The sequence below is a fragment of the Nannospalax galili genome, unplaced genomic scaffold (genome assembly GCF_000622305.1).
Source record: "Nannospalax galili isolate Female #2095 unplaced genomic scaffold, S.galili_v1.0 scaffold44, whole genome shotgun sequence".
In the NCBI taxonomy this organism is placed as follows: domain Eukaryota; kingdom Metazoa; phylum Chordata; class Mammalia; order Rodentia; family Spalacidae; genus Nannospalax; species Nannospalax galili.
In genome coordinates, this window is record NW_008355789.1 from 6,384,595 (window position 1) to 6,409,249 (window position 24,655).

Consider the following 24,655-nt stretch of genomic DNA (forward strand, 5'->3'; position numbering starts at 1 on the left):
CTCACATGAGCTCCTTGTGATGGAGTCGGGACTGGCTTTACATATGAAGACTCAAAGTCAGGGCTATAGCTCAGTGGCGGAACTCTAGCCCTAGAATGCACAAGAACCAGGTTCAGTATCTAACAAACAAAGCCACACAGGTTGGACAGCTTGCCTAGAATCACCCATTCAGAAAATAGCAGAGCCACTTACCCCATAGTTCAAGTATATTTCATGAGGATCTCCTGCCTTCAGAATTATTTGCCAAATTAGATACATGAATGGAAGCCCTTCACCAAAACTCCACTTGTGTTCCAATTATTGCAAAAATTAGTTGTTGGATTCATGAGGACTAGCTAAGTGCCTTGAAAACTGTACATCCTAAACGTACATTTTGAGGACGCAGCACTACCTCAGGGAAGTATTTCTAGGTTCACTGTGTTTTTATACTTGTTAGATCTTAGTCATGTATTGATCAGATACATGAGTCAGAGACTATTTGCAGTGAGCTGTTTGTTATATTTTATTGATCACTTGTCTAATTGATTAACTTATTCTCTGCTTGGTTCTAAGAAAATTTTTGCCAGAGCTCCTGAACAAATCTTCTATTTGACTTTTTCTTGGGAAATCACCCTGGAGCAAGGTTCCATTTACAGTACCAGTACTTGGATCTTATTGCTAATTTGTGTGTCAAAACGCTAAGATGCATTATAGCACATGGAGATATTCACTCTACAAATGGCCAGAGAAGCTGTACTGGAAAATGAACCACCTTTCAGACAACCATTTCCACCTCTCAGCTCCTCAGGAAGCCCTTGCTGGTCTCAAATGGAAAAGAGACCTACATTGTAATAACTGTGACACCTGACATCACACCGCAGCCTTTGAGAATAGTGGGCAGAGGCTAGAGTTGTGCATTTCAGAGGTAGAAATTGGGTTATGGGGTTTAGAGCCAACATGGAAATTCCTAGTTTAGTGAGACCAATAATGGAAGATAGAGAACGAAGAAGGCAGGTGTTGGGAGGAGGGGAGAGGCTGAATTTGTGATATGTATCCCACTTCTGAAGAGCTTGCAAGCTTCTTTGGGAGTTGGGGTTGGTTGAGAAAAGCAGATAAGTTATTACTGATTAACCTGAAGTCTGATAAGGGCTGCAGTGGAAAAGAGCATGCTGGGAGAACAATTCCCTGAGGTAGGGGAATCTAAGAAGGCCTCCTGGTAGGCATGACATTTGGACCAAGTTGTAAAAGAGTTAATTGGGAAAAATGTCATGCAAGACATCTGATGCAGAGGGGACATCTGCAGAGTCCCCAAAGGCAAGGGCAGAGCCAGTAGACCAGCTGAGTGCAGTGGGCTGGAGGCTTTCAGTCCTGAAGAACCTGGGGACGGCAGCCTGCTCAAGCTTTTACTGTAAGCCAGGCACAGCAGTGTAATTCAGAATATGGCCAGAATATGGAACTGTCACCATGGGGTGGAGGAGAAGAGAGACACACAGGTCTCAGATTCCAGATTTCTGTCTTGGCCAAGGTGAGGAGTTTGAACAAGGACCCAATTATGAAGAAGAGGAGGAGCTCCGCTAGAGATGGGACGCTTTCAAGTTCCCTTTTGTCACTCAGGTAACTGAGAGGAACCTCAACATTGTATTTGGGGTACAGATGTCTCCATTCAGAAAACGGAAGTAATGAGAATGTTTCTCTGTAGAGTAGTAGTGATAGTTAAATTAATATATACACATAGTGCGCATACATACATGCAGACAAAACACTCAGACACATCAAATAAAATCTTAAAACCACAACAATAGATGGGACCAGAACAAATTCCACAAGATAGTGTCTTCTGGGTAGGACAGGGACATTGCTCCCATGAGCTCTTGTACCTGCACAGGACCTGCAAAGGTGGCACCAGTCCCCACGCCAACCTGGATAGAGGAGAATTCCATAAGAACCTGGCCCTAGGTGAAGAGTTACAGGCAGTCAGTGGCTGCTGAGGGAGGAAGAATCAGTTTTCTTCAGTCCTAAGTGGTCATCCCCAAACACATGTACATACAGGTAACATTAATTGGACTTGGTAGGTTGTATATACAATGCAATAACAATAATTAAAGAAGAGGTCATGAATTTGAAGGGGGTGGGGACACAGAAGGAATTGGAAGGGGAAAGGGAGGGGTGATATGATGAAAATACAGTATATTCATGTATGAAATTCTCAACAAACTAAAATGAAAGCAAATGATCTATGCTTAGTTAGGGGAAAAATACATATAACCTTTGAGTTGAACCAGATCAGCGCCCATCCGTCCTCTTTAGACCTCAGCAACACACTCATAAAAACACCTTATTTGTTTCACTTACTAAAAGGAAATTCTTTAAGAGTAATAAGCAAACAAGCTCATATGTTTTTTACTTAATTTGTAGACTTTGCTTAATCTTTGAACTTGGTTTTAAATTACATCCTTCAAGCAATGTAACTTCAAAGTCCCCAAAGTCATATAGGGAGTTGTTTTTATGACATTTAAAGTGCAATTCTCTCTGTTGAGAAGGCTGTACTCAAGTCTTTGGGTGTATACTATTGTCCTCTTAAGGATCTCTCTCTTTTTCTCTCAATGCCTGTGCTTAAATCTAAAGCTGTACTGGGGCTGGAGACATGACTCAGCAGTTAAGAGCACTTTTACAGAGGACCCAGGTTCAAATCCCCGCACCCACATGTCAGCTAACAACCATCCGTAACTCCAGTCCCAGGGGATGGGACATCCACTTCTGTCCTCTGTGGGCATTGCACGACAGGGGTACACTCACATACATGCAGGCATACACACAAAATAAAAATAAATATTGAGAAGGCTGTACTCAAGTCTTTGGGTGTATACTATTATCCTCTTAAGGATCTCTCTCTTTTTCTCTCTATGCCTGTGCTTAAATCTAAAGCTGTACTGGGGCTGGAGACATGACTCAGCAGTTAAGAGCACTTTTACAGAGGACCCAGGTTCAAATCCCCACACCCACATGTCAGCTAACAACCATCCGTAACTCCAGTCCCAGGGGATCGGACATCCACTTCTGTCCTCTGTGGGCATTGCATGACAGGGGTACACTCACATACATGCAGGCATACACACAAAATAAAAATAAATAAATCAAAAATTTAAAGCTTTTACTATTTGCTCTGTCTCTACTTAATAAACTCACTAACTCTGATTCATCCTGAAATTCTTTTCTGTGGTGTCATCAAGGAATCAGACTTATCTGAGAGAAGGTCTCTGTGGAGATGAGAAGAATTTCCTTAGGCTACAGGTTTAAGTGTTAGGCTGCCTCTGGCACTGTTAGGAAGGCAGAAAGAAGGAAAGCCTGTTGGACCAGAAATTAAGAAAGTTATTGTTCTAGGGAAGCAGGAGAAGGGGGAAATTAGAGCAAGAAGAGGATAAGGTGAGCCAGGGCCCTGTGGCACCCATAGTTCATACAGGAGGAGGGGCTGTGGAAAAGATTGCAGATGCCAATGAAGCAAGATTGACACAAAATAGGCCTGAGGGAACCCCAGGAAGAGGTTCTGGGCATGTCTACAGGCATCCATATGCCAGAGTTGAGCAGGACGAGGCTGTGAAGAGCTGTTGGATTTGGCAGTGAGGAGACACCATTGCCAGATCCAGTTGGGTGGGGCCCAGGGCTGAGAGTGAAGCAGTGAGCTCTGTCCCCTGCTCTGTGCAAATTAATCCAAAAATTCTGCCTGTTTGGCACCATGTATCACAGATTCAAATACTCATACCCTTTGATTCTGAAATTTCACAACTAGGAATTGATCCAATCTGCGAATTTGGAGAGGTGGAGGTTGCTATAATACAAGGATGTTGATTACAGCCTTGTTTATTATAGAAAAATGAGGGATCAGTCATCCAAAGGCCCACTGTCCAAGAAAGGAAGCTATAGAAGAGAGCGTGGTGTGATCCAGTTACATACTTGGTTTTATTTGGGAGGTGGGATCCTGGGTACAGTCACTGTCTAGATGTGTCTGTATTTCCTACGTTTTACACAATGATATTTAATGTCCGATTCACCTGGCCAATACCAAGCCACAGGAGGAAAGGAATAACTTTGGTTTTGTTCAATCTATATATCATTCTATCTGGCACATTTCAGGCAGACCATAAATGATTATTGAATAAATGAATGAATGAATGAATGAATAGATGGATGGATGGAAAACAGGAAGTTGCAGAAAATGTCATAGAGTGTGAGTTCAAAGGTTGTGTATTGGTCTGACCTCTGTCATCAGAGAGGATGTTGCAGTTTCCTGAAATGTGGACAGCATGGGAGGAAAGCAGGCCCAAAGCCCTCTCTGACTACTCAGTGCTCCCCAAACAAGTGAAATCTGAGGGCAAAGTCATAATATTTTAGTATTGCAGGGAACTAGAGTGCTGTCAAGTCATTTTTGTATCAGAAAACTATCGACAGACAATATGGCTTTCATCTCAAAGGTAATAAGAAAGAGCTCATTCTTGAGCCAAATATGAGTGACCATGGCCCAGAATGTGGACTCACAACTGCCTGAATGACATGTTCCAGGGTGGAAATGATGTCATAGTTTTTATAGTTACAGAACAAAAGAAATCCATAAATCCAGGTATTTTCTAAATACATTGGTGGGCTCCAGCAAAGCAAGGAACTCTCTGCTGTATGTTTGAGATACTATTTGATGACATTCTTAGCTCTGGGGTTGGCGGAAGCTAACAGTCTGCTAAGTTAATACATTACAAATGTTTTACCTAATAGTCAAAAGGTTATTTAGGTGGGCAATGAGTAGCTAGACTAATTTTGGCTCTGAATCTGCAACACTCCAAATCTCCACCATCACAAAGCTTCAATCAGTCAATCGGCCTTGTAGAATGTTTAACATAAATGTGGCTTAGTTTTCTGGGAACATCAGTTCATAAAATCACAACCCAGAAAGGTCAAGTAAGTTCTCCAAGTTGCCATGGGGAATGCGATACACCACCTGTACCTGTGCCACCCAATTCCTACTCTGTTCTCCAAAGACAAAACAGTGGATATTTCTGATATAAATGAAGTTATTTTGAAAGGACAGTCATTGGGTCCCTAAGAAACCTGGTTCCCTTAAGCACAATGCAATGGCTTGTATCTCTAAAGCTCACTGACCCACCATCTCCTTTCCTTTATAAACAACAAAGGGCCGGGGACCATAATTAACTCACCCACATCTCGCATTGTTCCCAAGGCTTAGAACAGGCTTTGATTTCTATTGTTGAAAGAATTGTTCTCTTGGCAACACACAATGAGAGAGAGAGAGAGAGAGAGAGAGAGAGAGAGAGAGAGAGACACCAGAGGGGGACTCAGCAGGTAACAGTGTGCCCGCTTGACCTTATGATTGGAAGAATAAAAAGAGGAAAAGCAGGCAAGCTCTAACTGAGGGTCATTCTGCATTGGTTACAGATCTGTACGGCAGAATACTTTGGGAGGGGGGAAAACCACTTGATGATTTTCAAGTACATTTATGAATTTGGAACAGCAGCCTATTGAGTTCCTAAGCATAGACCCTTTGGGGACTCCACTTAATGAAGAACAGCTTATTGCTAGAATATTGTAATTAGCGCAGGTAAACAGAGGGTTCAAGCGTGCTTTGGGGAAACAGCCTTCTCTCACTTATATGTCCCAATCATTACTTACCTTGTTTTTATCCTGAGGAGGCTTCCCTGGGACCAAAGGAAACACTTAGGAAAGCAAGATGCTGTAGCAGGAAAGGCTCAAGTTTGGGCCTGTTGGCAGAGTATGGAATGGTCACTAGCAAATGTTTATGCTTTTCAGAACACCACTTAACTGAACCTCAGTTTCCTCCTACGTAAATGAAAAATCATAATGCTTATTCAAATTCAAGAGTGGTGGCACACACTTGTCATCCCAGTCAGCACTTAAGAGGGGAAGGGAGGAGGTCAAGAGTTTAAGGTCATCCTTAGCTACATAGTGAGTTCAAGGCCAGCCTGAGCAACATGAGACCCTGTCCAAAAGAAAAAAAAAATTGGAGGATTGTCCTGCTTGTTCAACAAAATCATGCTTAGAAGGCCCAACATACAGCTCAACAGACTCCTGGTCCTTTACCCCACTACTCACTGACTGACCACCCAAGTTGCAAATGACTGAATCTCTTTTTTTTTAACATTTTATTTATTATTTTTATTTTATATGTATGAGTGTATTGCCTACATGTATGTAAGTGCACCTGTACCATGCAATCCCCAAGGAGGTCAGAAGAGGGCATTGGATCCCCTGGAACTAGAGTTATGGACCATTGTTAGCTGACACATGGGTGCTGGGATCAAACCTGGGTCATCTACAAGAGCAACCAGTGCTCTTAACCACTGAGCCATCTCTCCAGCCCCCACGACTGAATCTTTTAATAAGGAATAATGTCTGTGTGGTTTTTCATATATATTTTATACACAAATGTGACTTTAGCCAAAGATGCCTGGAGCTGCATCCTCTACCTGCACCCTAAGAAAATCATAGGTGAGGAGCAAAGCTAAAATCAGGTTCATGCTGGTCAACCTCAGGTGTATCTAACTTACTCCTCTTTCTTTCCCTTCTCTTCCTTTCTGGGTGGGATCCTATAGGATAGAAACAGCCAAAGGGGACCCTCAAGGCTCTGGGGTAGAATGAGCTCCATGTGTCTAGGGGACATGAAACAAAGAGCAAAGGGAGGTAATGTCCAAGAATTTGGCAGGGACCAAACCAGGTGGAGAATTGCAAGACAGCATTGTAAAGATTGAGTTGTAAGTATGGAGGAAAGCCATTGGAAGTTGGGAAAATGACATGATTTGAGTTATTATTTTAAATGGACACACTGGGCTCTGTGGGAAGGCTGAATTGCAGGGGTTTTGTATGGAATCAGAGATAACTTAGAAAGTTGCTACAGTGGTTTGCAGATTTAGGTGTCCTATGGGAGAGAAAAACTGTGAAGGCAAAAATGACAGGCGGTCAGTGTTGAGGCTTAGCCAAGACCATCTCAATGAAATTCTGGGTGTGTAGTAGACAGTTACAAACACCAGGCCCTCCGTCCTTTGTGCTACAACTCCCATCACCAAAATGATGCTTTACTGGAACTGGGTTTAGGGAGAAGATAAATGAGGCAAGGATCAGGGAAGGAAGGAAAAAAGAATGAAAGACCCATTGGGGTTGTCCTTACGAAAGTGAGAACATTGTATGTGGAAAGTGCTGGCTTAATAGCTGGATTTCTGTCCTTTAAAAGGACAATACACAGGGCCTGGGGAGACACCTCAGTCAGTAAAGTGCTTGCTTTGCAAACACAAGGTCCTGAGCTGGATTCCCGCAACCCATGTTTTTAAAAAAATGGAGTATAGTGGTGTATGCTCATAATCCCAACACTGGGGAGGTAGAGACACTCCTAGGGCTCACTGGCCAACCAGCTTAGCCTACTTGGCAAGTTCTAGGCCAGTAAGAACTTGTCTGGAAAATAATTTTTAAAAAGAGGTAGACAGTATTTGATAGCCAAGGTTATCCTCTGACCTCCTCATACACAAGCACCTGCACACACACACACACACACACACACACACACACACACACATGTTGAGTGCATGCATGCTCACAAAGTAGAATTAGAGGTTTGCTTCTATTAGAACTGGAAGGAGTTTTCTGGAGGGCATCGTACCCAGCCTCTTTATCTTAAAAGACTGAGTCCAGAGCAGAGAGAACTTGGGCAAAACCACAGACAATGAGGGAGGCAGATTCAGTGTTAAGAAACTCACTTTCAAAGAGTGAGCGGCTGGTCCAGTCAATCAGTAGATATGGCCTGAGCTCCTTTTTGATGTTAGGTTCATGTCCAGGCACTAGAAACAGAGTGAACTAAGACAGCCAGGGCTCCTACCCCTACAGTTTAGGCTCTAGGTCCCCTCATAAAGGCACTTAGCCAACACAAGCAACTTGGGGGCATCTATGACCTGGTTTCCTCTTCTCTAAACAAAGGGTGTACATAGTTGCTTAATTTTAATCAAGTCATTTATTTAAGTGGAATTTACTCCACAAATATTGGTCAAGCAGAGATTGTGTGCTGGGCACAGTGCTAGGTATTGGTGAGCCAGAAATAAGCAAGATTGAACTGGCCTCTGCCTTCAGATATGATAGGCTAGATTCAAGATGTTGTCATCCAAAATATCCTTCAAAAATCACCTGGGACCCTTCAGCAACTCACTGCTTCTGGCCCTGTGCCCAGAGTTTCTGATTCAGCTGGTCTGGGGTAGGGCTGGCAACACTATTTCGCCACCTCCTGTTAGTTCCTATGTTGAATTTAAAAAATCCTGGGGAGGTGAAGATCAGGAGCAGTGAGGGTAGTGGCTGGGAAGGCAGAGTGCAGAGCATCTAGCCCAGAGGCTTCTGGGAGTGACAGATCCAGTAAGGTGGTAAGAAGGTCTAATCCAGCAATAAGAAGAGATGGTTTCTGGAAACCAGACGCCCTCAAGTGGGTCAGGGGTTGAAGGGGTCTTAGATATAACCACTGACCACAGTCCTCGAGTTCCCAGAACCTTTGTCCTCTGTTTCCTTCTTCTTTTGTTCTTCCAGTCCCGCTCCTTCCCCCTAGAAGCATGCTGGGCACTGTGCCCTGCAGTCTACTGTGTTCTTCAGCTTCTAATAATTATCCAAAAGACCTTCCTCCTGCCATCTACCAACCCCATATCCACTGCCTCAGTGAGGCAGGAGTAGCTCCTGTCCACTTGCCTCACACCATTGGAGGGCAGCTCTCTGACTCTGTGGGACCCGATCCACAAATTCCCCTCCTGCCTCATCCCATCACCTTCAGGAGCACAAAACCAAAATGCCTTCCTTTGTGGCTATTTGATCTGTTTTGTAAAGTGCTCAGCTTCTACTCTCCAATAACCACACCAGGTTGAAAGCTCCCATGAGCCCACTGCTTCAAGAGAGATTCTTCATGTTGAGACAGAATTAGATCCAAGTTTGGCATTGCTCCAGGGAGTGGAGAAGTTCTGATATGGAAATAAGTTTCGATATGAGTAAGATAAGTATTCCAGCATGATGTCTGCCATCTCCACTCTACAAGCAGAGGGGAATCCAACATGATTTTGTGTCCTGGAGACATCTATGAGCTAACCCACAGCAGAACTTAGGTCTTTCTCAAGGCAAAGGCTGGGACGTAAGGGGTGGCGGTGTGTGCAGTTCTGACCTGTGCCAATTTCTGTTGATTTAGGCAGAGTACAACCAAGTGTGGGGTTTGGGAAGAGGAGACTGGGGTATGGGGAAAGAGATCAGTCAGTGTCCTGGAACTGTCCCTGCCTTCTGCTAGGGTGAAGAGAAAAGGAGAGGCCCTCTTTCATTTATGATCTTCTAAGTGCAGCATAAAAAATGTTGCATCAATTTTCCTGTCTGGAGGTGGCTTCACCTTTTCTCCTCCCCCTCCCACTTTTGACATCTGAGTGAGACCAGAAACAAAGGGGCGCCTTCTCATCTAGGCCACCATCTGTCCACACTTGCCAGTGAACTGAATTTGCCAAGAACTCCCACTCTGGGGCTCTCTGGAGAGGCAAGACGGTAAGCTCTGCTCTGATAAAGCCTGCAGACTCAGCTGATATGGTAGGTCTGGGCCTGGGAAACTATCCCTTCAGGAGACAGATTTGGATCCTTGACATTCTAAGAAATGGGAGAACAGGGTGGGGTGGAAGGAAGTGTGGACAACTCACAGGTTTTAAGAGGCACAGCTGCAGAGAAAATCTGGCTGGGATCAGTTCTACATATGACCTTGTGAGATGCCTCGCTGTGAAATTCCAGGGCCTGTCTACATGCACAGGGGCTTTGTGAAGCTCGTGGTGTGGTAGTGAGCAGTTGGTTTGGAGTCAGACTATGAGCTTGGAGAATCTAACTAAGTCCCAGCATTTCTCTGGGTCTCAGTTTCTCTTTTAAGATGGACACATAGTCCCCACTGAAGACCCCTGCAGACTTTATAGGAGCAGACACCGTTGACACTTGCATACTCCAGTGACTGGGACACCGAGGGGCCTCAGCAACTCCATTTCCACTCAGCATTTTCTTTGCTGAAGGACATCCCACACTTTGAAAACCCCATTCACGCACAAGGTCCATCCATTTGACCATACCTGAAGGTGGTCGCCTGATACACAAAGGTTTCAGAGTTACTCAGGCAGAGCAGGACAGACACACACACACACACACACTGTGCTGAGCCGATCATAAATCGGAATGAAATAATTATGTAAAGTATTCAAGAGCGATTCAGAGAGAAGATGCCTCGTCTGCCTTGATGGGCTTCCCAATTACTCATTTTTAGTACCACATTATACAGTTCTCTGACAATAATTATTAAACATTTCGACTGTACAGTGATATAAAATTTAAAAGGCTGATTTATTTCCTAGGCATTAGACTACCTAGTATAAAATTCCCTGTTTATATGGTTCTATTTGGTTAAACCTATTTATCATGGTGATTTTCTAGCACTTAGTAGAAATTCCTCAAGTGAAAGACTGAGGGTCAGTGAGGCAGATCCAGCTGTGATGAGCTGTGGGGTCCTGTGGGGTGTGAGCCCAGGTCCCCCACTTGGTAGTCCCAACTTCTGTAAAGTTGTGGGAGGGTTCTTCCTACTTCACAGGGAGATTGAGATGATTATGTGAAATAAATGTGAAGTGTTACGGAGAATGAAGTGTGTGGTACTAAATGCTAGATGCTGCTGCTGGGACTCCTCCCATTGCGTGTGCATCAATCCTGGGCCAGTCTCTGGGCACTGAGGGAGTCACAGTCATGGGTGTGCCTGATGCACCGGACACCTGACAAGCACGTGCATGTAAGTGGTCCTTTATAAGCGTGGCACGACCATTTTCCAGATCAGGACACAGAGGCACAGAGAAGGGGGGTGACTTTAATCAAGGTCGTTCAGTTACCAAGACAGAAATCGGATCCAAGCCTTCCTGTCTCCAGTCCACACGTTCTGCCTCCAGCACCCCACACTTCCTCTGCACATGCCAGATGCATAGTTCACCTGGTTGGAAGGAGAATTCTGCCTTCCAGGTTTTTCTAGAGGAGTGTACTTTTTCTTACTAAAGACTGCCCATGCCTGGCAAACTGGCTCTCCAACGTCTCTCTCCATTCCCCTTAACATCTAGCCCTCTTCCACACAAACACACATGCACACACGCACGCACACCTGTGTGGTTCTTGTACTTGAGGCCCCCCAGCTGTGCTGGATTTAGGGGTGGGCTAACCCGGCTGGTGCCCTGGCTACCAGGCTTTGAGGAGGACTAGAACGTTGCTGGAAATGTAGTGAGCTGGAGAAAATGGTCTTTAGCAGAATTGTTGACAGCATGACAGGAGAATGATAATAATAGTGTTTATGATCAATAATACCCAGTGATTGTAACAAACAGTGATGGCTTTGTGTCGGAGCTTCTGAATGCCTTTCTGTATTGATGCGTTCAAACTCTTCCAGCCTGTTGAGGGAGATACCATCTTACCACCCATTTTACAGAGGAGACTTGCTCAGTCCAGAGAAGTTGCAGCCTTTTGAAGTCACGTGGTGAATAGGCTGCTGGGGCCTTGCCAAGCCTATACCTACCCCGTTCTCTGCTGGTAGAAGCAAATGTCCTGGGGGAGCATTTAAGTGTCAAGAATTGCTGTAGCAGCTACCTCCAGGCCTCTGAGAGCTCGCTGAGGTGCGCAGCTCAGGGCCAGGAACTGAGCTGCTTGGGGGCATGAGGAAAAGCATTGCTGAGCTAGCAATCATCCTGGATTCCTCTTCCCGTGCAGCACCCAGTCTCTTCCTCCAAGTGGATGTTGAGCAAATATTTAGAGAACATCACTGTAGAAGGAGGCCAAGTCACTAGCCTGCCCACTACGCCCACACGTCTTGGTTCAACCTGCTTCCAAGACTGGCCTGCTGTGTTGCCTCCCAGTGTGTACAGCAACCCACACAATGGAGAGGATCAATCTGCCTTTGAGGGGAACCCAGTGTGGGGGCTCTGGGGACTAGCCCTTAGCGGATCTGAAGGCCACTTGCCCAGACAGAGGGGCCAGAGGGGCCGCAGACAGCGCTCCTGGCTGCATCACCTCCTGCCAGATCTCCCTGTGTCTCTTGGGTCTGGAGGTGAAGAGAGAACACCCCAAGGAAGAGAAATTGAAGCAGGGAAAGGAGGAAAGATGAATAAGATGAAGATAAGACTGTTTGAAGAGATGCTCTTAGAAAAGGGGGGGGTAGTAACTTTGCAGAGGCAACACAGGCAGCTCAGCAGAGGGACCACTGGTACACCAGGCCCTTGTCATGTGAACATTCGGGAGGCCAAGGCAGGAGGATCTTGACTTTGAGCTACATAGTGAGTCTGATAGCAGCCTAGGCTATATAGAGACACCTTGCCTCAGGGTATGTGTGTCAGGGGGCTCTCCATCAAAGGCTGAATTGAATAAGACAGCAATGCGGACTTTCAGGTTTTGTGTCTGATGAGTTTAGAGGGGCGGAAACGGTGAGGTTCCTAGCACACACACAAAATGAAACAACCTTTTACAAAGCACAGATGGAAAAAGATGCTAGAAGGAAACAAACCAAACCTTTGAAAGAGTAGGAATTATTTTTCCTTTGTTTGTGTCTTTGTGAATATTTCTATAATTAACTTACTTTTTAAATCAACAGAGGAGAAACCTTTAATTATTAAAAATCTACTTTGAAAGCTCTTTAATAAATGACAGGAGCATCTATCTTTCCTGGCATGACTTTCAGACTAAAAACACCACACAAGAAACCAGGAAGAGGTGATTCAACGGCTGGGTTATTTTCTATAGATTCTTTCTTGGATTTTGTTGTAGTTAGAAAACCTGACCTTGGCTGACCCAGTAATAATAACCTACTTTCATTTCATCCCCAGAAAAACTAAAGGTATAAAATTTGGCCATTAAGGATGGTAGCCACAAAATGTTTGCCAGTCTAGCATTTGTTAGGTAAGTGAATGAAATGGATTATGATGTAACCATAAGTCATTTTATTGAGATTATATATTGAATAGAAAAAACAGGTGGTCATGACATGTTGTGGTATGAAAAGGTGGATTATAAAGAGAAGTGAAAGAGCAAGTCATGAAATGGGAAGTAAAATCTGATTTCCAGAAATGCACATATGTGTTTATTTAACCTGAAAAGATATGCACAAAAATGCCAATAACTAGCTGAGGGTGGCTGACTCATGAATAACGCTTCTTTTTTCTCTCTCTTCTATTTTATTTTCCTATAAGGAACCAATGCCTCTTATGTAGTCATACTAAGGCATTGTTCCTGCTTCCTCTAGGGTGTCGTCCTCCTGCATTGGTCAGCCTTCAGTGTTGAGGGAATTTCTGCCCCTGGAGATGTGTATTATGTTTAGAAGGCCGCTCACTATGAGAGGGGAGCTACATAGACTGAGGCCTGGCATATGTATTGAATGCTTTATAAATACTATGTGTCCTGTCCCTGATGTCAACCGAGCAAGATGGATATTATTCTCCTCATTTTGCTAGTGGGAGAACAGAGAGGTCGAGAGCCTCAGCCAAAGTTCTTGAACTAGAAAGTGGCAACACCTGACTCAGAAACATGGACTCAGTCTGTGTTCCACCTTTCCCTACTAATTCAAGAAAAGAAATGTTCAAGGGTCAAGTCATGGCATGTCTTGCCTCATATCCCACCCCAGTCTCTGTCAGTGCCACCCAGCACTCCCACACTCAGCAACTCTCAATTAGAAGTCCTGATGCCTTGTCCTTAGACCCAGGCCACTCACTGCCTAGACAATCAAGGCTCAAGAACAGTCTGCTTAAGCGACCATTCTCACATTTGGGGATTATCATCCCACTGTCTCTGGCAGGCAGCCTTGGTAACCATGTCCAACACTGTCCATTGGGCTCCTGAGTTTTTCTCTTAATTATATCTCATGTCTCTTTTTTGGTGTCAGAGCCCAAATTTCCAAACTTCCTGCCAATTCTGTGCCAAGTCCACATTCATAGGGCCAGTTTCCTGCTTTGGAGATCGTTCCACATTCCTGTTCAATTATCCAACTTCTCCCCTGTTCTGTGCTGGAGTCCCGATGCTGACTATTCCCCCTGATCTTTATGTTGAGGTCTGTGCTTCCTTCAGGCAAATGTTCCATATGCTGCCAACATGGGCTTCTGAATAGTACTGACCTGCATGTGCATTGCACGGTCCACTCACTGGTTAGAGTACCTGCAGCATCATCTGGGCTCTTGATGCTGAGGAATTCTCAAGGCTGTGTTTGCTAGATTAGAAAGGCAGCATGACATGTCAGGAGAAAGAATCTAGATCAGCACTGAGCAAGTGGGCCAGGGTTAGACCTAGGAAATACATATTGTTAATTTGAGTCTTGTTCTAGTTTGTTTGCAATCGCTGTGACAAAACACTGACCAAAAACAACTTGAGAAAGAAAGGGTTTATTTTATCTTACATCTCCCAGGTCATAGTTCATCACTGAGGGAAGTCAGGGTAGGAACCTGGAGGCAGGAGCTGGAGCACAGAACATGGAGGAACACTGCTTACTGGCTTGCTCCCCTGGCCCATGCTCAACTGCCCAGGCCTTCTGCCCTGAGGAGCCAGCTGGCCCAAGGCTGGCCAGACACCATAAGCCTCTGCTGCAGAGGTCAAGGTGGACAGGAATAGCAGGTTGTTGAAGCCAGCCTGCAGGGCTTAAAATAGCAGCTGGGGGCGGTGACCATGTGGCACCCCATCGACACTGCAGTTGTGGCACAAGGAGGAATTCACAGCTTCTTTCTTGCATGTGTCAGAGCTTGTGATCTGCTCCTGGCCAGTTTGCCCCTCAACCTATTTGAGGCACAGAGCTCTGTGATCAGGCCAGTGTCTTCTGCCTGGCCTGCCTGTCTGCTTGTTTGTGCCTTTGTTTGTTTGTGCCCGCGTCTCAACAGCAGCATGTAATTTGAGTGTAATTGGGTAGAGTGAGTCAAATGTGTAGGCAGAGGGAGGCAGCTCTAACCGGAAACTAGTGTCCTGCTTGGGTGAGCCTGGGCACTTGGGGTTGGGGTGGTTCAGAGTCCTCAGTGAGAGCCTGGTGTCTTAGTTTGTTTCTTCATTGCTGTGACAAAACACTCTGACAAGTACCAATTTGGGGAGGAAAGGGTTTATTTGTCTTATATCTCTCAGGTCGCATGCAGTTCATCAGGGAGCCCAAGATAGGAAATCAGGGCAGGAGCCTGGAGGCAGGAGCTGGAGCACAGACCATGGAGGAATGCTGCTTACTGGCTTGCTCCCCTGGCCCATGTTCAGTCTGCTTTCTTAAACAATACAGGGCAGCCTCATGTCACTCAAAAATCACATTATACAATACAGGTCCTCCCACATCACTCAACAATCAAGAAAATGCCCCACAGACATGGACACAGGCCACTCCAATGTCAGCAATTCCCCAATTGAGGCTCCCTCTACCCAGGTGTGTCAAGTTGGCAACTAAAGCTACCCAGCGCAAGTCTGAAAAGTAAGGCCATAAATAGGAGGAAGGAGGAACAGACACCCTCAGCATAAAGGGAGGTCATGATGCAGATTTCAGAAGCACATGCATGTGATCAAGACCAAGGCTGTGAACAGCAGAAAGTTTGAGAAGCCTTGAAAGTCATGCTGGGACGGTGGCTTAGAATATTTTAGGATTGGGATAGGTCATGGTGGTAGTGCACTAGCCTAGCACACTCAGAGTCCAAGTTCAATACCTAACATTGAAGATAAAGAATGTCCACAATACTAGAAAAGGCCTCTTCAGGACCAGACACCCAGCCCAGTTGTTTTGACCATAGACTGATGAGTATTCTGGAAACCAAACCTTGTGCACCTACATAAACCTTGCTTGGTATCTGGGTCTGCCTCACCTGGCTGGAAGGAGACTGTGTCACAGGGTAAGATCTCTTTCTCTGTGTAGGAAGCCAGGCAGCTACCTTGGTAGAAAACCCTTCCCCAAATGACTTTAAACTTAAAATTAATCTGAAAAGCCTTATTTTAACCTATGTATAGAATGGAAATGTAAGCCTTAAAATGTAATAATGTTCTTAAAAGTATCTTCATCCATAGTAATGCATCATCATTGTAGAAGATTTGGAAAATACAAACATATAAAAGGAAACAAAAATAACCATTAATGCCATCTGTCTACTGTGATGGGGCTTTAATGTTCTCATCTCAGCTGTTGATAAAAGCAAGCTAGTTTAGGTGATTAACTCATTTCGTCGGTGGCTAACATGGGGGAGTTCTAAGGTTCACTTTGAACAGTGATGAGGAAGGAGTTATTTAGGGTTAGGGAAAGGTAGAAGAGCAGGTTCTTAGAGACCCAAAGAGCTTTTGGAAGAAGCTGAAATTTTCTGAGAAGCAAAGAGCTGTTGGGAGCATTCTCTGAATCCAAGTCCTTCTGTTCAATGCTTAATTACCATCTGGCCACCAAGACTGAGGATAAACAGCCATATTTACCTGAGGTGGCTTCCATAGCTTGGAAAAAGCATTCTTCCATGAATTCTGGGCTTGGGGTCTCAGTCTTCTCCCCCACTGGAGTCTGTGTCAGACTTCAGCTGGACCAGATGAGGCACTGACTTTAGACAGCTTTGAGTAGGAGTCCAGACCAGATCACTCTGAGCTTCTTGTCAAGGGCACAACGATGTGACCATGTTAAATACCTGGTGCACAGCAAATTTTTATTGAAATATATTGCACCTTTGGTTTGCCCAGTGTTATTGACCAGAATCCTCCCAAAGACTTTAAGCTTTAGGGCTCAAAATACCTTTAGACGTTCTCTGTGACACCAGCAAAGGAATCCTCATTGTGCAAGTCCAAGAATCTCATATTGTTTGAAAACCTATCCTCACACCAATAAAACTGCACAACAGGTTCTAAGCACCCTTCAAGAAAATATAAGACAAAAGTGTTATTTATGTAAAGTACGTACTTGGATGTGTTTGGGAGTGAGGGATTTAATTGTTGGGAGCCAGTCTCATAAATGCGGTTCTGCGGGACAAAGTTTAAATGAAAGATACTCCTTGCCTGACATGGGGGATGAGACTGGAGGACTGTGGTCCTGAGCAAGGAATGTGGGCATTTGAGCCAAGGAGCATTCAATTCCAGCCCAGGCTCTGCCACCAAGGCACTTGGAGCTGGTTATTTCACCATCTGCATTGTACACAACTTCCCCAATAATGTTTATTTTTCAGAATTAAAGGAGCATCGCAATAATATAGGTAAAGTCTCTCACCCAGAAGGAAGTACTAAAAAATACTAGCTGTTATTACTGTTAAGACTGTTAACAACTCTCTAGGAAAACAACATATATAGTTGGAAGTCTGGAGAATCGTAATAAAAGGAGCTAAGGCAGAGCTTGTAGACTAGTCATAAAGTTAGGAAGCTCATAGACAAAGGGAGGAAGCAAATACAGAGGTCCCTCCACACCTGCAAGTTCTGTCCCAACTGAAGATCAAAAATATTTTTAAAAATTACCCTATACTGAACACATACAGACATTTTTCCTTGTTACCGTTTCCTAAACAATAGAATATAACAACCATTTCCATGGTATTTGCATTATATAAGTATGACAGGCAGCCTAGAGATGATTAAACTATATGGAAGGATATGCATACATTTTATGCAAATGCTATGCCATTTTACACATTACTAGAACCAGTCCCCCATGGATTCTGAGGCTGACTGCACACCCAGTTCTTAGGTACATGACTATTATGTGCCAGGCACCATGCCAAGTACTGAAGGAGCAATGGATTTTTAAAAGGCACAGCAAATAGGAATTGAGCAGGTTTTGGCAGGAGAAGGCACATCACCAGGGGAGCCAAGTCTAGCAAACGAGTAGAGAGATGGCACAGCGTGAGGCTGTGGAGGTGGGAGGGCAGGACCAAACTCAGTCACGAACTTCAGTCTTTGTCCTGCAAGTATTGAAAAGTTGTGGAGTTGATCTAAAGAAGATATTTAAATTGTTTTGTGTTTTTAAGAGGTGGCCCTGGCTTTCTGTATGGCTAAATCAGAGAAAAGCAGGAGAATGAATTCATATTGGTGTTAGCTCAGCTTGACCTGGGCAACAGTAAGGATGGTTAGAGATGCACAAGAGCCATTCGGGAGGCAAAATAGCATTCGCATGGGGCAGATGAGGGCAATGAGAGAGCCAAGAATGGCATCCATTGTTTCTGAACTGCATGATTGGAGTAGGACCAGGTTAGAGGGAAGGTGATTAAGTCAGTTATTAACAAGGTAGCTGTGGGTGTTTTGGATAAATCCCGGAGCAAATGGAACTCAAAGACAGAAGGTTGAGCCTGCATGCCTGCAGCACAGAAAGACCCCTGGGACTGGAAATGTCAACTCACACACAGGTAGCAATTAAAGTCCTGTGTTGCGTAAGAACACCTGCAGAGAGCTGCAGACCAGTACAGGGTTTAGGACTGAGTCTCCAGCAATTCCAACCTTAAAGGCCAGTTGGAGGAGGATGACCAGGCAAAGAAAGAGAAGAAAGGGTGGATGGCGAAGGTCAGGATGGGGGATGTGGAGGGAGACCAAGAAGGGGCTAAGCTACAGATGTGGGGGTGGGTGGGAGATACGTTAAGAAGAATCTGTTGGATTAAGCAGTGCAGAAGGTTTAGCTAGAGCCATTTTGGTAGTAGGAACTAAAAATACATTGGACAGGGTTGAAGAGTGAGTAGGAGGTGATGACAGGGGGTTCAGTCAACTTGTTCAGGTAATTTGGTTATGATGGAGAGGAGCAAGGTGAAATCAAAACTGGGGGTGTCAAGGGAGGCCTTTTAACGTTTAAATGGGCGGGACTGGAATGTGTTCAAGAGGTTCATGGGAGGATTCTCTCAAAGTAGGTGTTAACTCTGGAAGAGAGAAAAGAGGCAATTGTTGGGAAAGAGAGAAAGGAAGAAGGAAGGAAGGAAGGAAGGAAGGAAGGAAGGAAGGAAGGAAGGAAGGAAGGAAGGAAGGAAGGAAGGAAGGAAGGAAGGAAGGAAGGAAGGAAGGAAGGAAGGAAGGAAGGAAGGAAGGAAGGAAGGAAGGAAGGAAGGAAGGAAGGAAGGAACCAAAGCAGAACTGAGAAAGAAAGGCAGTGCTTCTGTCATCATAGAAATGAGGCGAGGAGGGTGGAATCAGGTGGGGAAGGAAGGACATCACACAGCTTCTGTTTTTTATCATCTGTAAAGTAAGGTAGATAGCAAGAGAAAAGAGATGACGGTTGGAGGGTTGCAGAAAAAGGAGCCAATTTGGAATCTCTGTGGAGGGGGGTGGAAGCTGGGTTTGCCACATACACACAGCAGTATGCCTGGTAGTGCTGAAGCAGGGAGCGGTTCATATTACTGGAATCCACTGGTGGCGTCCCAGAGCTTTGTGAAGCAGCCCCAAGATTTTTATCACAGCATGAAGATAAGGACACTACAAAGTAAGGGACTTTTGTAGTGTTTATAACCTTCATGGAAAAAAGGCCCACAGAGATCTAGCACGTGTTGACGAAGACAAACAAGGCTGGAAGATTTTCCATGCCCTTTTAGATATCTCACGATACAATGTGGAGATGGTGGCAGGGGACACGCAGAACTGAAAGCCCAGAAACAATGTACATTTGGAAAAACCTGGCACATGATAAGGCCACCCTGGTTGCTTGAGATGTCTTGCTTTTGTCCTTTGTCCCAGCTCTACAGGGAGCTCTACAGGAGATGAGGGTGCAACCCAGCAGTAGAGCCTTTCCCAGCATGTGAGAGACCTTGGACTCCATTCCCAGCACTGCAAAAAAGTATCATCTTATTTGAATAATAAATTACATGGTCACTCTATGCATGGCAAAATGGAAGAAATGCGGATGGATGAAATGGTGTTAAAAGTAGTTCACAGTATGGGCTGGAGAGTTGGCTCAGTAGTTAAGAACACTGATTGTTCTGGCAGAAGACCCAGGTTGGACTCCCAGCACCCACATGGCAGCTAACAACTGTCTGTAACTCCAGTTCCAGGGGATCTGATGCCCTGTTCTGTCCTCCACAGGCATTGCATGACACAGGTGCACTTACATACATGCAGGCAATACACGCATACACATAAAATAAAAATAATAAATAAAATATGTTTTTAAATTAAAAGTAGCTCACAGTATAGACTTCTGGCTTCTGGTTTGGCATATGAGAAACTGGAAGATCCCACACCATTCCATTCAGCAAGTAAAAACCTGAACAGAAAAACCAACAATTCTTTTTAGCATCAGACAAAAGAGGCCACAGGATGCTACTGTCTGAGTGTTTGTGTCCCCTGAAAGTTCACATATTGGGTTCCCAGTCCCCAAAATGTTGGGATTAGAAGGTAGACTGGGGGCGTGATTTGATCATAAGGGTGGAGCCATCAAGAATGGGATTAGTGCTCTTTTACAAGAGGCTGGAGGGAACTTATTTGTCCTTCCACCATCTGAGGATGGAAAGAGAAGGTGACCTCAAGACTGAGTCTACTGAACCTTGACCTTGGACTTACAAGCCTCCAGAGCCATGAGAAGCACATTTCTGTTGCTTATGGGTTCCCCATCTAAGATATTGTGCTAACTCACCCTGAGAGGACTAAGACAAAGGGCCGGCTGCTGCCCATAGTGTTGGAGAGGCAGGCAAGCAGGTAAACAGAATCGCCACTTAGAGGGAAGACTTCCACGGGAAGCTTTGCCAGCATAGGAGAACCACCCAGGAGCCAGTGAATTGCCAGAGGGCCCCAAGGATAAGCCCAAGGGTTAAAACCTTGAGGAGACTAAGGCATAGAGAAGTCCCAACAGTTTTGTGAGTTTAACTCCAGAAGATCCATGAAACCCTTACGATGAAAACCAAGGGAAAAAGCCCTCGGGAAAAAGCCCTCGGGCTTCCAGTATTTGCAACAGCCAAGCATTTTTCTTAATTATGCCTGTCCTTAGGAAAAACGATACCATGTGAAGGAAGGGAACCACCCAACTCTAGGCCCCACCAACTATCCTTTTCTACTGAAGGAAGTGAAACAGTTTTGTGGGTGAAATTCATAGTTCAGTCACTGGCTCACCCAAGGATGGAGACACAGCCATAGAACTATAAGACACTTCCTTTCCTCCCACATCCCACCACCTGACTGAAGTCCTTTCTGCATCAGCTCCATCTACCCAGTCTGCCACATCCGCCTTTCCACAAAAATGTGCAAGGCATATTAAAGGATGAAAAGCAGTTCAGAGACTGAACTGGGATGAAGTCAGATATGGCCGGAAGTTTGGGATTAGACTAGGAATTTTAAAATGGTGTGATTAAAATGCTAAGAACACAGCATGCGAGAACAGATGGGTAATGTAAGCAGAGAGATGGGAAATCAATGGTAATCTAATTCCAGGAAAGAATGTCTTTAAATGCTAGCAATCAAAAACATTGTAACAGAAATGAAGAATGCCTTTGATGGACTTGCTAGTAGACAGGCATGCTCAAGGAAGTCTTGTCTCTGAGCTGAAGGCTATGTCTTTAGGAACTTTCAAAACAGAAAAATGGAGAGAGTATCTAAGAACTCTGGAACAAACACAAAAGGTACAAAATGTGCGTAATGAGGATGGGAGGAGGAGGAGAAAGACAAAAGAGCGGAGCCATAATGACTTACAAATTAGTCAGACACCTAATCGCAGATCCAGGAACCTCACGAGTACAGCAATCCTCAGCTAGCCTGGGTTATATTGCAAGTTCCAAGCCAGCCTAAGCTACAAAGCCAGACCCTGTCTTGAAAAACAAAAAGTCAAACAAAGAAACAACTCCCAAATAACAACGAAGTAAAGAAAGGGAGTTGAAATATTTTTAATGTTGAGAGAAAAACACAAAACAAAAGCCACCAATCAAGAATTCTGTACCCTGCAAAATTATCCATAAAAAGTGAAGGAGAAATAAAGACTCAGGTAAGTAAAAATTGAGGGGATCTGTTCCCAGTTAGAACTGCTAGTCTAGGGACTGAGAGATGACTCCGTGGTTAAGAACACTCGCTGCTCTTGCAGAAGGTTCAGCTCCCAGCACCCACATGGAGGCTAACAACCATCAATAACTCCAGTTCCAGGGGATCTGACACCCTTCTGACCTCTGTGTACATTGCATGACATGGGTACATGTACATACACGCAGGCAATAAACTCATACACATAAAATAAAAATAAGTAAAATATTAAGAAAGAACTGCTATCCTAAAAATGGATTTTAAAAGTATTCAGAAAACCATATAGACTAGAAGGGCATCAGAAAACAAATGTGAAAATTTAAAAAAAAAAATTCATTTTCTTAATCTGGCAGGTGACAGCTTGTTCAGAAGAAAAGCAACAACATGTGTGTGTGTGTGTGTGTGTGTGTGTGGTATTCATAGGCAAGCTTACATTTAAGTTAAATGGATGTCAATAGAGATATAAAGCCTGGGAGAAAGGAATTAGGCACATTTTGTTCTTGTAAGGTATCTATTGTTCCTGTGAAGCAGTATGGCAAAATTTGAAAGTGGATTTTGACCAACTACAAATGTGTATTGCAAATTATAGGATACTCATTAAAAAGGGTTTTTTATTTATTTGTTTGTTTGTTTGTTTGTTTTTGGTCTTTTTGAGACAGGGTTTCCCTATAGCCCCAGCTGTCCTGGAACTCACTAAGTAGACCAGGCTGGCCTTGAACTCACAGAGATCCACCTGCCTCTGCCTCCTGAGTGCTGGGATTAAAGGCATGCACCACAATGCCTGGCTTAAAAATTAGTTTTTTTAATTTTAAAATTTTTGGTGTATTTGGTGTGTGCCAGCAGTCAATGGTGTCTTCCATTATCATTTTCTACCTTATTTATTTATTATGTGTATGAGTGCTTTGCCTGCATGTTTTTAAGTGAACCATGTGCAATGCTTGAAGAGGCTGTTGGATCCCCTGGGACTGGAGTGACAGATGGTTGTTAGCCATCATGTGTTGCTGGGAACCAAATCCCGGTCCTCTGCAAGAGAAGCCAATGCTCTTACCTGTTGAGCCATCTCTCCAGCCCCTCCACCTTATTTTTTTGAGTCGGTGTCTCTCATTTTTACCTGGAGTTCACCATATCAGCTAGACTAAATGGCCAGCATGCCCCTGGACTCCCCTGTCTCAGTCCTCTCAGCACCAGGGTTAAGATACATGTGACCACACTTGGCTTTTACGTGGGTGCTGGGGTTCTGAACTCAGATCCTCATGCTTTGCGTAGCAAATGCTTTTACTCAGTGAACTGTCTCCCCAGCCCTGAAAACAGTATTTAAAAAGAATTAAAACTGGTTAGCTCAGATAGGAGAGGAAATAATATCATAAAAATTCTCAATATTAGCTGAGTGTGGTGGTGCAAGCCTTAATCCCTGCACTAGAGAGGCAGAGGCAGGCAGATCTCTGCCAAGTGCAAGATCAGATTAGTCTACATAGCTAATTCCAAGCTAGTCAGGGCTACATAGCCAGACCCTGTCTCATAAAGAATGTTCAATATTAAACGTTTAAAGCCACAAAAGGGAGGGAAAAAAAAGTGAAAGAGAAAAGTAGAAATGAGAAAAGACAATGCACAGAAAATAATAAATAGAACTATATCAGTCCAATAACCACTTTGAATATTAATGGTTTATATCAACCAGATAAAAGAGATTATCAGAATGTCCAAATGTATTTTGTCTATAAGACCCCTTCAAACATAAAGACATATATAGACCCACATTATGTGGGTGGGACAGATAAACCATGCCAATGTGAAACTAAAGAAAGCACAGAGTAGCTAGCTATAGTAATTTCAGTCAGAGAAAACTTCAAAGTAAGGGTGGTTATTAGGGAGAAGAGGATCATGACATAAATTTAAAGAGGTCATTCTCCAAGAACACACAGCAGTCTTTACATGTATTTGACAACAGAGCATCAAAACATTCAAGCCTAAAATTGCAAGGAAAAGTAGAATCCCTTATTATAGTTAAAAACCTCAACATACCTCTAATGGAAGTGGAAAGATTCAGTAAACTGAAATAAAAAGTATGAGGGATGGTTGAACTCAGTACCACCATTTGACTAAGTGACAGCTATGATTGCTTTACTTGTCAGCAGCACAGTATACACTCTTAAGTTCGTAGAATGCATTCACTGAGCCAGACAGTATTCTGAGCCCTAAAACACACCTTCACTAATTTAAAGGACTACAAATCCCACAGTGCCTGTTCTCAGTCCACATCATAATTAAACAGGAAGCCATAGCAGAGAGTTGGAGAAGTCTGAACAACAACCCACTTCTAAAAAATGATTGCAAGAGGTCTCAAGAGAAAAAAATTAAAATACTTTAAAGAAGTGACTAGGAAATAGAACTTATAAAAATCTGTGGGGTGCAGTAAAAGCAGTACCTGGAGGGAAATTTGCAGTACTGAATGTATTTATGTTTCAAAAAAGATCTTAAAATCAATGATCTGGGTTTTTACCTTAAGAAGCTAACAGAATAACAGCAGCAAATAAAATCCATAATAATCAGAAACCAATAAATAATTTAAAAACGGACTAGAAATCAAAATCGTAGTTGAAAATGGGGTTGGTAGAGAAAAATAACAAAGCAACAGAGCTGGGTTTCTAGAAAGATCAGTGAGTTGAAGAGCGTTTAGCCAGACTCACTGAGAAAGAGAGGGCACAAATTCCCAAAACAGAAC

The 24,655-nt window shown here is 44.0% G+C and overlaps 1 protein-coding gene and 1 long non-coding RNA gene across 2 annotated transcripts in view; one reads left to right on the forward strand and one right to left on the reverse strand.

Annotated features, from left to right (window-relative positions):
- Positions 1 to 318, reverse strand: part of LOC115067728 — a 9,803-nt gene extending 9,485 nt beyond the window's left edge. Inside the window, exon 1 of the long non-coding RNA XR_003847096.1 lies at positions 193 to 318. This is a non-coding gene — a long non-coding RNA (uncharacterized LOC115067728). The remainder of the gene's footprint in view (positions 1 to 192) is intronic.
- Spon1 (spondin 1) overlaps positions 1 to 24,655 on the forward strand; it is a 332,365-nt gene that overhangs the window by 57,270 nt on the left and 250,440 nt on the right. The gene's annotated exons all lie outside the window — the stretch shown is intronic.